This window comes from Gastrolobium bilobum, unplaced genomic scaffold (assembly GCF_033153095.1).
Source record: "Gastrolobium bilobum isolate Gb01-03AN ecotype WA unplaced genomic scaffold, APGP_CSIRO_Gbil_v1 utg6296, whole genome shotgun sequence".
In the NCBI taxonomy this organism is placed as follows: Eukaryota; Viridiplantae; Streptophyta; class Magnoliopsida; order Fabales; family Fabaceae; genus Gastrolobium; species Gastrolobium bilobum.
The window spans coordinates 158,508-172,554 of NW_026897150.1; the positions used below are offsets into that span (position 1 = coordinate 158,508).

At 33.7% G+C, this 14,047-nt stretch overlaps 1 non-coding gene across 1 annotated transcript; it reads right to left on the reverse strand.

Moving 5' to 3' along the window:
- Positions 1 to 1,755: 1,755 nt before the first annotated feature.
- On the reverse strand, positions 1,756 to 1,862 carry LOC133304542 (small nucleolar RNA R71). Its single transcript, XR_009750610.1, has one exon. It is a non-coding gene; the product is annotated as a small nucleolar RNA R71 (small nucleolar RNA).
- Between the last annotated feature and the right edge of the window lie 12,185 nt (positions 1,863 to 14,047).

Sequence of the window (14,047 nt, forward strand, 5' to 3'; positions counted from 1 at the left end):
CGCTAAAATGCTCTGACGCGTAAAAATTCAGGCCCAATTATTATCAATATCCAAATTAAGATTTGAATGAAGATTTGAAGGAGATTTGAATGGAAATTAAAAGATATGTTTCTCCTCTAAAAATAAAGGGCCTTGGGACCAATTAAAAAGAATTCAACAACGGAGAGGCGTCTGAAGCAACACAAGGACGAATCCTGTTGCGGAGCGTTGGAACACTGAGGAACCAAGTCAACATCACACCAATGGAGGCTTGGGGTTCTCTTTTCTTTATTATTGCTTTTAAATTCAGTATGCTAGGCAATATTTTTATGTAGTTAGGGGTAGATGAGATCCAATTGAATCTTATGCTTTGAATTAAATTATCTCTGAATTCTTTTCTTTTTATATTTGAATAAATTTATCTGTCTTTAATGTTCTCTATGAGTTTTCTCTTTATAGATTAATTTAGGGGAATTGTATGATAATAGAGATGTTGGTGCATGAACCCTGAGTTGGTAAATTTATCAGAATCCTTGTGATCTAGGGATATATATAGGGTAATTGTGCAATTTTTAAATTCTTGATCTTAATGCATGTTTTCTTGGCGAATAACCGGGGAACTAGGGTTCTTCTGAGATCACATAGATTTAGAGTAACAAGGAATTGAGCCCTAATTAACTTAAAAAGAATTGATTGGCAATATTTTAAGAACAAATTCTTGGCAGTTTAATTCATAGCATATAGAGGAGATTGGGGGAAGTCGAAACCCTAACTATGCTTGTTTTTAAATTCTTAATCATCATCATCTTTTCCATTGTTCTTTTTAATTCTAAATTCTAAATTGCATGTTCTTAGTTGTTTTCAAATTCAATTCTCTCAAATCCAAATATTGATTGTCCAACTAAATCGTTGTTAGTGAACTAGTGCTTGAAAACCCAATCCTCGTGGAAACGATCTCGTACTCAGTACACTTTATTACTATTACGACCGGTGCACTTGCCGAAGTCGCAACAAGTTTTTGGCGCCGTTGTCGGGTATTGGATCCTTCAACATTAAAAGTAATTAAAAACTTTTTAGATTGGACGTTTTAATTTTTCTACAATTAAATTATGCATTCATAATTCTGCATTAATTTTCTGCATATTTTTTTTATGTCATTAGTTTTCTGCATTCTTTTTCTGGTTTTATTTTCTGTTTTATCTTTCTGCAATTTTTATTTTATGCACATCTTTTAAATCTTGGTTTATGCGAGGTACTGTTAACCCACGAATCTTGCATTGTGATCCTGAGATAGAAAAGACAGAAAGAAAAATCAGAAAAAGCACAAAAGAAAGAAAAGCGGAAGAAGCATCAAGCTCTACGGAACCAAAGGAAGAAACTATGGCTGACAACAATGCACTTTAGAATCCCCCAAGCACTTCGGGAGATTACATGATGCCAGCCCGAGTTTCGTAGACGACAAGCATTGTTAGACCAACCGTGGATGCTAACAACTTTGAGCTCAAGCCAACACTGTTACAACTGATTCAAAAATATCAGTTCACTAGAGAAAGCACAGAAGACCCCTACAGTCATCTTGAAAATTTTCTACTTTATTGTGACACATTGAAGATGAATGGAGTCTCACTTGATGCCATTTTGTTGAGACTCTTCCCATGCTCACTGAAGGAAGAAGCAAGAGGGTGGCTACGGTCGCTACCTCAAGGAAGCATCACCAACTAGGATGACTTGGCGACCAAGTTCTTGGCCAGATTCTTCTCAGCCTCAAGGATGGCAAGGCTCAAAGCAGAGATCACCTCTTTTGAACAAAAAGAAAGTGAATCCTTGTACGAAGCATGATAAAGATTAAAAATAATGCTTAGGAAGTGTCCACAACATGACTTTGAAGCTTGGGAGAAAGGACGAATTTTCTTCCAAGGAAAGACGCCTAGTACAAGAACCTTGGTGAATGCTGCATCAGGGGGATCACTGAAAATAAAAACTCCAGAGGAAGAACTGGAATTGTTGGAATCTTTAGCTTCTCAGGAGTTCGATAATGCTCCAGTGCCAGGCAGGAGAGCAGGGATCTTGAAGCTTTATGGCTATGATTCAATATTGGCCCAGATTGAACAAATATTGCAAATAAATAAGGAACAATAAGCATAATTAGATGTTCTTACAAAGCAATTTTCTAATTCTCAAGTTTCTTCTGTTAATAATTCTCAAATTACTTGTGGTATTTGTGCAGGTACTCATGCAACTGAAGCCTGTGAATTCATGAGAGCACCTGAAACTGCTGAAGTAAACGGACTCTGGTATGATGAGAAGAACCAGAATGATCCAGGGAGGAACCAGTATGGGAATGACTACAATCAAGGGTGGAAGAATCAGAATCAACATCCAGGGTTAAGTTACAAATCCAACCATCAGCTCAATCTTCCCTTTCCAGTGCAACCACATACCCCACAACAAAGTAACACTTCTGAGTGGGAGAAAGCTTTTGCACAGCTATGCAAGACCACTTCTGATTACATACAAGGTGCAAATGCTTTCAGAGAGGACACATCTTCCTTCATGCAAGAGACTAGATCAGCAATTCAAAACCAAGAAGCTTATATCCGAAATCTAGAAACTCAGATAGGCCAGTTGTCAAGGCAATTTACTGAGCGAGCTAAGGGTACCTTCCCGGGAGACACTGTCATTAATCCTAGAGAACACTGCAACGCAATTACCACAAGAAGTGGGACAGTGATTCATCCTATAAAGAAGCAACCTGAAGAAAAGAAGAGAAATATGGAGGCATCGGTTGAAGAAGAGACTAAAGAAAAGGCACATGATACTATTGAAGTTGAGAAGAGCAATCCTGGAAATAGTTGAAAAGAAACTATTTAAGTGGGAGAAGAAGAAAGCTTTAGAAAGGCAAGACAAGCCTTTGGATCTCTCCCCATATGCTCAAATCCCTTATCCTCAAAGATTAAAGAAAGAGATTCAGAAGCAGCAGTATTCAAAGTTTCTAGAAATATTCAGGAGGTTGCAGATCAACATCCCTTTTGCTGAAGCTTTAGAGAACATGCCCATCTATGCAAGGTTCATGAAGGATCTATTATCAAGGAAGCGTAAGTTGCAGGAATGTAAGACAGTAAATCTAATAGAGGAATGTAATGCTATCAGCCAAAATAAGTTACCTACTAAAGTCAAGGATCCAAGGAGCTTCAGCATTCCGTGCACTATAGGCAAAGTGGAAGTGGACAACGTTTTATGTGATCTTGGAGCTAGCCTCAATGTCATGCCACTCTCCATGATGAAGAAGCTGTGGATTACTGAAGTGAAGCCCACCAGAACAATAGTGCAACTGGCTGACCGCTCTTCAAAGCAAGCTTATGGCATCATTGAGGATATACTGGTAAAGGTAGACAAATTCATCATCTATGTTGATTTTTTCATCCTTGATATAGAGGAAGATGGCACAATTCCAATGATCTTCGAAAGACCCTTCTTGGCAACTTCAGGAGCACTGATTGATGTATTTAAGGGCGAGCTGATCTTACGGGTAGACAGAGAGCAAGCAATTTTCAAGTTCTTTGACAAAGAAGTCCCTTCATCTGTAGCTCAACCGAAAGATCAAGTCTACTATATTGGTGAAAAGAAAGGTGATGAAGAACACAATGACGAGTCATCTCATGAAAGTAAGCCAAAAGTTAAGATGGAGAAGCCTAGGAGCAAGGGAAAGCATATAAATACCAAATTCAAAGTTCTTGAGGCTACTATATCTCACTTATATGCACAAGAGCACTATGGGATGACACAATTTCTGAATGATGGAGCTTGGTCATCATCAAGCTCATGCTTTGAACCACCATTAAAGTAAATCAGGTACGTCAAGTGTAACACCCCGTGTATACCTGGTTTGTTATCATATCATCGGATTAAGCCACGCTTAAGTAAAAATGCGGAATAACTTTTTCTTTTCAATTATGACGTCATTAATATTACCAAGTTGATTACTTAATCTTTTTTCAAAATATTGCATGTATGTAAATTGCAATAAAGCTAACTACACTGAGTAACCTCAATATATAAATAAAGGTGAGTATCTAAATCACGGTACTACAACACGTAGTCCAGACCATAATCCTGATACAATTATATAACTCAATACTACAGTTAAACATAGTCAATCAATGTGGCATGGACAACCCCCATGCTCACCCAATAAGGCAAAAAAGCCCAACAGAGTCTCAAGTCAAATAACAGGATAATAAGAATAAATAAGCATCCAATCAAAGCAGTATAATCATCATGTATCAGTCAGCTAAGCTCCGGCCTCCTGCCGCCCGAGGTCTCAACCCCCGAGTCACTTGAACCTGAAATATGTGCCCCAAACGTGGGGTGAGATCTCTAAACAGAAATCTCAGTAAGGCAAGGAGTCCTCAAGGATTTCTCCACCCCAAGCTCACTTACATGTGCAATATAAGTTCTAAAAGCAATATACAATATCAGTTCCAAAATCAGTGCAATGCAACAGATAATCATGTCATGTGTGTCAAGATATTCTACTGGCCAGAGAAATGCAGAATTTACATACGTCTATTGCCTACATCAGTGCAGGACGCCACTTTCACCCACCCACAGAATCACCGTATTGTATGACGCCACATACTCAGGCTTACCGTTTCGATGGAACAACACATGCATATTATAAGGCCCTTGCACTTAACAGTTCAAAAGCATTTCAATCATCAAAACATGAAAACACATCATTCATAAAACCATTCCCCCATGGGGTATGGTGGAACCAACAATGGCCTAACCGAGGACACAAAAGCTTACCTCGAAGCAATCAATCCAATCCAAGGTCCACACCCGCTCAAAGTCCACACACAACACAATCACAATCTGTTTGGACCAATAACCATATCAATATTTATACTTTACAAGCATATGACATAAAGACAACACATTCCTTTTACGTTTCATGTCTTTAGGCTTCTAACAAATCCATAAGCCCTTAATCCCTATCATTATGACTTAGATTAATTATTACAGAAGTCTCCATTGACCAATCATGGGTCCCCAAACCCAAAATATCATTCTGTATGAACAGTACTGTTACTGTCTCGAACTTTCCAGAATATTCGGATATTTATCGGGGTCATATATTCGGATATGCATATCCGGATATGATATCCGGATATCCATATTCTAATATCACATAGCCCATACCCGGACATCAATATCCGGGTATCATATCCGGATATTTCGCGAAGGAATGCAGTTTCTGCATTTCGCGAAGATATCCATACAAGATTCAACCTTTAACCCATTTTAACATTCAAGCATGTATTTTTAAGCCTCTTTAGGTCAGTGATCACGTTAGTTACTTGTTCCTCTTATTAAACATGCCAAGGCTTCATTTTTAACTAAGGAAACTCATGATCAAGGTTGATGAAGCTTACCCAAGGTTCAAAACAGAAACAAGGTGGCTCTTGGAGCTCTCAAATTAGCTCCAAAGGTTCTGACTTGAAGGTGCACGAAAATGGCACACCACAATGGTTCTTTCTCACCAAAAATGACTTTTTGGATCAACACTAACAAGACACAAGCTCTCAATCAACCCAAACAGTGAAGTCAGCTCACAACACCCACAAACAGTGGCTGAGCATCCAGAAAAAGGCTCCCTCTCACCCTCACAAGTCTAAGGCACACTCACACAATGAGATTTGGTGAAGAAACCAAGAGGAAAGGTGGCCTCTTGGCTCACAAGGTGGAGAGGAAGAGGGTGGCAAGGTGGCTGGTGGAGTTTCAGAAAAATGGAGGCACGTAGAGCTGATAGAATCAGCCTAGGATTCTGTGAAATGCACTATTTATAGGCGGCTTAAGGTTAATCACATTGTATTAGCATCAATAGCTATGCTTAGCATTTTAATCCCAAACTTAGGATTCTGACCTAGTTATTTTTCTAAGATTTGTCATATTTTTATTTTATTTTTCGCAGTACTTTTCCGGTACGCGCGTTTACAAAGCCAGTATCAGTTCTGACACCAGATCTCATTATTTTGACTTGAAACTTGTTTTACTAGTCCTACATATTATTCTAAGAATATTCTCATACTTATTATAATTTTTCGGGATACTTCATCGGTACGCATTTATACCGAGGAGCAGAACCGGTATCTACACTTTTCATCAGAATAACGACTTTCAACGTTATTAATCACTTACCATACTTATTTATGTCTCCTCATAATTATTAGGGTCAATTATGAAATTATTTCCTAATTCTCATATTTATTTAATTAATTTCCTAAATTAACGCGGGTTCTTAGATCAGGCTTGTGAGGTTAAACAAGCGCTAAAGGGTAGGCAAACCCACACTTTACTGTTTTAGTTTAATTTCACTGTTTTAGTTATTTTTACTTTGAATTAAATAAAGAAAAATACAAAAATATAGGAGAAGGTGTTGGGACCAATGGCTATCATTGAGTGTATTTTACCGGTGAAGAAAAGGGAACAAACAACAAGAGAACAATTAGTTGTTTTTATTTCTCAACGCGTTTTCTTTTTAGATTTAAATATGTTGCTGAGGATAGCAACATTTAAATCTGGGAATGGGGAACGCACGGTTCATCTAAGCACAATTGAGTAAGCTGGAGAAACTTCATGAGCATACACAGAACATCCGGCTAAAACAGGGAACTATCTCAAATCCTTTCTTCTTTGGTTTAGCTTATTTCTTTTTGAATTGAATTTTTTATATTTAGTTTGTTTTGAAAAACCCCAAGCCATTATTTTTGTGAAAATTTTAAAATTTTCTCAGTGCAAATAAATGGAAAATTGGTAGGAATTTTGATTAGTAATTTGATATAGAGCATGATGATGCACTTACATAAATTGTCATAATGAGCATCAATGCAATGATTTTCATGATTCATTGAATATTCTCTATAGTGATGAAATTTTTTGAGATGAAGAATAGGAAAATGATTGTTCATTCATAGCCGTGAGGTTTTGAGCCTATACAGAAAATTTTTATTGAGTGTGCATCTCACTGTATGAAATACTCTAGAACCTGCTTTGTTTCTTGCTTGAATTGGTATGTGATATATTCTATGGATATGATTGAGGCATGTTCTTTCTTTAAACTAGATGGCCAAATAGCCAACCATTGCTGACATTCCTTAGTTAAACCCTTTTGAGCCTAGGCCTGTTTATTCTTTGAAAACCTATAAAGATGAATAAGCCACTTCCTATATAAATCCTCACCTTATTTGAGATTAACTTTCAGATTTGAATTGAGAAACAGATGATAATTAAATGATTACATAAATTATGATGTATGGGAGTACAAGGAAGAAAGGCAAAAGCTAAGGAAGTAAGGTTAGTTAGAATGAAAAAGAAACAAACAAAGAAAAGGAAAACTTCTTAGAAAGAGGAAAAAGAAAAGAAGTGAAAAGAAAGAAGAAAACTTGTTCTGAGAAAAGAGAACGACAAACAAGAGAAAAGTTCAAAATAAAAAGAAGAAGAATGGACCAAAAAGAAGAAGAAAGTTGTTTACAAATTGTTAAACGATTACATTTATTTTCTCTTTGAATTTGGATTTTAATCTTGGAGCTCATTCTCTAAATTTTCCCTTCCTTCAACCAGACCAAGTTATAACCCTAAACAAGACCTCTTGATCTGTGAGATATGTCACAATAACTGTGGAGAGCGAGAATATAAGCAAGCCTATGGTAGTGTTGATTCAGTGGGATACGAGTGAAACACCAACCCTCTAAACAGTTGAGTGTGAGTGAATTGAAATCTTAGTGAAGGAGTGTTTCAGAAATTTTTCCTTATTCTTGATCTTAAGAAATTTTATTGCAACTTTTAACTGATGAATTGTGAATTTTGTTAATTGATGTATCATTCTTTAAAGTCTGAATGCTCTGTAATCATGTCTCTGATTGAATCCTTCCTATCAAATTCCATACAATTGAAAATTCCTACTTCAATTTCCCTTACTTTATTCTGATTGATTGATGAGGACAACAATATTTAAATTTGAGAATGTTTGATAAACCCTTGATTTACCATGTTTTTAGGCTAATTTATACAAGAATTACATAGTAGATTGCATGGAAATTAAGGTTTTACAGTATAAAATCATAAAGAATGGATTTCTAGCTAACATGTGGTAATCTTGCTTACTTTGAAGGTATTTTGACATAAAAGAATGCTAATGGAGCAAAGACTGCAAGAAGATGATTGAATACCGAAGAAAGCCTCAAAGAAAGCAAGTTACAAGCAACTCGCAGACTGATGGAGAGCGTTTTAGCGCCCAACAGTGCGGTAAAACGCCCTAAAGAAGTAAAATAGCCAAAATCCACTGGAGGAGAGTGTTTTAGCGCCCAACAAGGCACTAAAACGCCCTGACAGCACAAAGTTTCTTTCGAAGAGAGCGTTTTAGTGCCCATATGAATGTTAAAACGCTCTAAGGCAGACAACATTATACTGTGAGAGCATTTTAGCGCTCTAATGAGCGCTAAAATGCTCTAACGCGTAAAAATTCAGGCCCAATTATTATCAATATCCAAATTAAGATTTGAATGAAGATTTGAAGGAGATTTGAATGGAAATTAAAAGATATGTTTCTCCTCTATAAATAAAGGGCCTTGGGACCAATTAAAAAGAATTCAACAACAGAGAGGCGTCTGAAGCAGCACAAGGACGAATCCTGTTGCGGAGCGTTGGAACACTGAGGAACCAAGTCAACATCACACCAATGGAGGCTTGGGGTTCTCTTTTCTTTATTATTGCTTTTGAATTCAGTATGTTAGACTAGATTTTTATGTAGTTAGGGGTAGATGAAACCCAATTGAATTTTATGCTTTGAATTAAATTATCTCTCAATTCTTTTCTTTTAATATTTGAATAAATTTATCTGTCTTTAATGCTTTCTATGAGTTTGCTCCTTATAGATTGATTTAGGGGAATTGTATGACAATAGGGATGTTGGTGCATGAACCCTGAGTTGGTAAATTTATCATAATCCTTGTGATCTAGGGATAGATATAGGGTAATTGTGCAATCTTTAAATTCTTGATCTTAATGTATGTTTTCTTGGGGAATAACCGAGGAACTAGGGTTCTTCTGAGATCACATAGATTTAGAGTAACAAGAAATTGAGCACTAATTAACTTAGAAAGAATTGATTGGCAATATTTTAAGAACGGATTCTTGGCAGTTTAATTCATAGCATATAGAGGAGTTTGGGGAAAGTCGAAACCCTAACTACGCTTGTTTTTAAATTCTTAATCATCATCATCTTTTCAATTTTTTTTTAATTCTAAATTCTAAATTGCATGTTCTTAGTTGTTTTCAAATTCAATTCTCTCAAATCCAAATATTGATTGTCCAACTAAATCGTTGTTAGCGAACTAGTGCTTGAAAACCCAATCCTCGTGAGAACGATCTCGTACTCAGTACACTTTATTACTTTTACGACCGGTGCACTTGCCGAAGTCGCAACAAAGTTCTTCAAAAATCATGAAGACCAAAGCTTAAATCATGAATTCTTACCATAGAAATTGGGGGTTCATACCTTGAATATCTTCACAAAGACCTAGAAACCATTCTTGAACCTTAAAACCATCAAATGACCTATCTTCTTCACTAGGGTAGCAAGTAGGTCGAAGCTTAGAGAGGGAATATCTCACTCATATCATCCTCAAACGATGATCTAAGATATAGGTTATGATCACAAGATCTTATACTACAAGATTTTTTTGAAATGAACTTAGTATAAAAAGTGGCTAAAAATTGATGAATCAAGCTTGCCCTTTGTTCTTTCATGGTTCGAACAAGCATGAAGAAAATGAGAAAGGAAGAGCTGCGTGGAGAGGGAAGAAATAGAGACGAAGGCCGACTTGGAGCACAAGACAAGCATACTCAATGGCTAAGTAATCTTAGTTTGACTTTTATCAATTAAAACCAATCTAATTGGCTAATAATTTTCGTAACTTTGACTTATTTTTCTTAATTATTCTTATCATAATTAACTTAAATTAATACAACTTATAACTCACAAAATTTACTAAATAATTTAATTACATCTTCAAAATTATGTATAGGCCAAGTTTTGCTAAATTGCAAAATAGTTCGTAAACTATCATAATATTTATATTTTAAACCACAAACTTTTCTAATATTTGCTTAACTTGTTTGACATGAATTATATCTTGATATTTAACATGTTAATCACATGATTAACTCATCAAAACTTACATTAGAACTTACTTATCTTAGAACTGACAAAACTTACTGATCTACATCAGAATCATCATATTCTTTCAAGACTTAATAGTGAAGGTCATTATAATACTCCTGATTTAGAGAAAACTGAGTTTTATGTTTTAGTAAAAGCACGAGGGATGGCTATTATATTTTACCTGAATCGCATAGAAACAATTTCATTTAATATGGATGATTAGTAGGTTTAAGCTTGTATTCCTACTCAAAGTAACAAATAAATAAGAGTAGGAAGTAGGCTCAGATATGTAAACAATTTGTGTGCTAATACCCCCAATGGAATAATTGTACTCTGCGTTAATTGTACTCTGCGTTATCTTTTATGTATAATTGTCTTTGGTAATGGCAGCTCAGATATGTAAACGACGTAGTTTTGGGGTTGCAGGAGATAACTTTATGTATTGTGACAAGAGAAACTTTATCCATTGATAATTTTTTTTTTAATTATATGAATTTTACCAAAATATCTTTCATTAATTTCCCCAACCTTCAAAATGACATAATTTTAGGATTGCAGATGATAACTTTATCTTCTGTGACAAGAGAATATATATATATATATATATATATATAGGGGAGAGATCATTTGACTCCAGAGTAAGATTTATAAGTCTTACTCCATAAGTCTTACTCCATATCCTAGCTGTTGATTTTCGTCCATCCAACGATTATAATTTAGGAAGTTATATTAATTAATTAATTATTAATTACATTATAAATGACAATCATTGATTTCCGTCCATCAACGGCTGAGATGAGGAGTAAGACTTAAAAATCTTACTCTTGAGTCAAAAGAACCCTCCCCATATATATATATATATGTGTGTGTGTGTGTGTGTGTGAAATGTTAATCTTACAATCTATTTTTTACCATTAATTTTCGTCAATCCAACGGTTATGATTTATTAGGTCGCATTTATTAATTAATTATTAATTTTAATAAATTATAATCGTTTGATTAACATAAATCAATGATAAAAAAATAAATTGTAAGAAGTTGTAAAAAAATTAAGTTGTAAAAATAACGCTCTAATATATATATATATATATATATATATATATATATATATATATATATATATATATATGAAAAATATTTCTCAAGCAGCTTAAGATAAGTTTATTTCCGGCTACCTCAAAACTAAGTCGTTTTATTTATTTATTTTCTTATATTAATTGATTCACCTTTGAATGATTATGATTCTCTTTTTCTCTTTCTTCTTTTATCATCATTGATCCATCATTGTACGGTTATGATTTAATAGTCGGAGATAAAATTATCTCAAGCAGCTTGAGAAATGATAAGCCATATATATATTATATATATATATGTAACGCTCCTCTGTATATATATTGGTTAACTGCCATCTTATATTTATGTTTGTATATATATTGGTTAACTGCAATCTTATATTTATGTTTGGTTAATGAAACATTCATTCTATGTTAGTATCCAAATCAGTACACATGTAGCATCCAGGCTATGTGTTGGACTAGGTCCATGTTCATCATCCCACTCCAAATTGCATCCAACAACTTTGGCAATGATAAAATAATGGGTGCCTTTTAACTTGTCCACTTGAAGATGCTGTCCTACACCAACCTTTCACAAATCACTGTATTATTATATATTGAGTTTGTGTGTGGCCTGACGCACAGCCAATTGTGGCTAGTTGCTGTCCGCACACAGCACAAATCCCACTCGCTCCATCTAGTGGTCTGGTCATACCATTTTATAATTTCTTGGTTGACCATCACCATCAACATGTTCATACTTTTTAAAAAATAAAAATAAAAGTTACAAGATAATTACACTCGTCTCTATTGAAATTAACGTTGATTACACTTATTTATTTTTATTTAAAAATTACACCTACTTCCTTTATTTTATATAGCGTTTAAACTGTTATAGCTTTTTAAAATAAACTAGTGTATTACCCATATGATTCAAGGAGAAAAAAATCAAAATATTTGTCGTTTTCCGTGATTGTTTAATTGTACTGCAAACCTTATACTTATAAAAACCTGTGTTGCTATCTTGTTCTATATTTCAGGTGGAGTTATCTTGTTCTATATTTCAAGTAAAAAAAACGACAACATTGATATAGAATTTTGCAAATATCACTCATAAACAAAAATCTACTATCCAGAGTGATCAATATTATGCAAATCAAATATAGTTATCTACTCGATGAGTTACGTAAAAAATAAATACGCCATAGTAGACTATATTAAAATGAGAATGACTTAAAAAAGAAAAATGCATACAATTTATTGCTAATTATAATAGCCACCAATAAAATCAAGATAACAAACAGACCAAGCAAATATATTTATTTTTATTTAAAAATTACACCTACTTCCTTTATTTTATATAGCGTTTAAACTGTTATAGCTTTTTAAAATTAACTAGTGTATTACCCATGTAATGCATGGAGAAAAAAGATCAAAATATTTGTCGTCCTCCGTGGTTGTTTAATTGCACGCAAACCTTATACTTATAAAAATCTATGATTCTATCTTGTTCTATATTTCAGGTGACACTATCTCGTTCTATATTTCAAGTGAAAAAAACTACAACATTGATACAGAATTTTGCAAATATCAATCATAAACAAAAATCTACTATCCAGAGTGATCAATATTATGCAAATCAAATATAGTTATCTACTCGATGAATTATGTAAAAAATAAATATGCTATAGTAGACTATATTAAAATGAGAATGACTAAAAAAAGAAAAATGCGTACAATTTATTGCTAATTATAATAGCCACCAATAAAATCAAGATAACAAACAGACCAAGCAAATATGAAATTAAAGCTGGATTTTTATATATGTACTATATATGGAGTACTGGATTTTTGTAATTATACAAATGTAAAGCTACGTACAAGTATTCTTTATCCCATCCTCCCTAATTGAGATTTACTAGAGAGTGACATTACTATATATGGAGTAGTTTTTTTATTTGATTATTTTAATTATTCATTTTTGGCAAGTTAAGTCTCTCGAATATTGGCATTTGGCACGATTGAAATAAAAAAAGAGGGCATACACATGTATAAAACTAATTTTGAGTCAAGAGGCATGCTAATTATTGAGCTTTACACCAAATAAATGTCTTTTTCAATATTCGAACCCCAACTCTTTAAGTTATTCATCCATCCTAATATATTATCACTTGAGCTAACCCTCAAGCTTACCTGAAATATTTTTAAAACAACAAAATAACAAAAATAGATATATAATTTTTTTTTTTTTTTTTTGGTAACAGATATATAATTTTTAAATAAACAGTAAGTATATTTAACGTTAATAAAAAGATAGTGGAGCGCAATTAATTACCCCGTTTAACGTTAATAAAAAGTAAGTATAAAATAATTGAAATAGTAGTTGGATATCTTGCTTCATTTTTTAGCATTTTAACTTAAGAAACAAGGAAACAACACTAAGTAATAATTCGCCCTTATTGAGTTCAAATTTGATCGAGTATTCTAAAGATTTACCCTGTTTAACAGTGCATTGATATATTATTTAAAAGGCTAGATATTTTAAATATGAGGAGGGATGTGTTGATTTTTCTGTAAGATTAATAAGTTTTATTCCTAATTTTAGTTATTAATATTTATCCATCTAATAACAATAATTGAGATAGAATTAATAATTAATTAATTGATATAATTCAAAAAATTACAATTATTAAATGATTGAAGATCAACGATTGAGATATGAAAATTATAACATATAAAACGTTTTAATCTTATACTGAAGTCAAAAAAATCTCTCCTCTTTAAATAT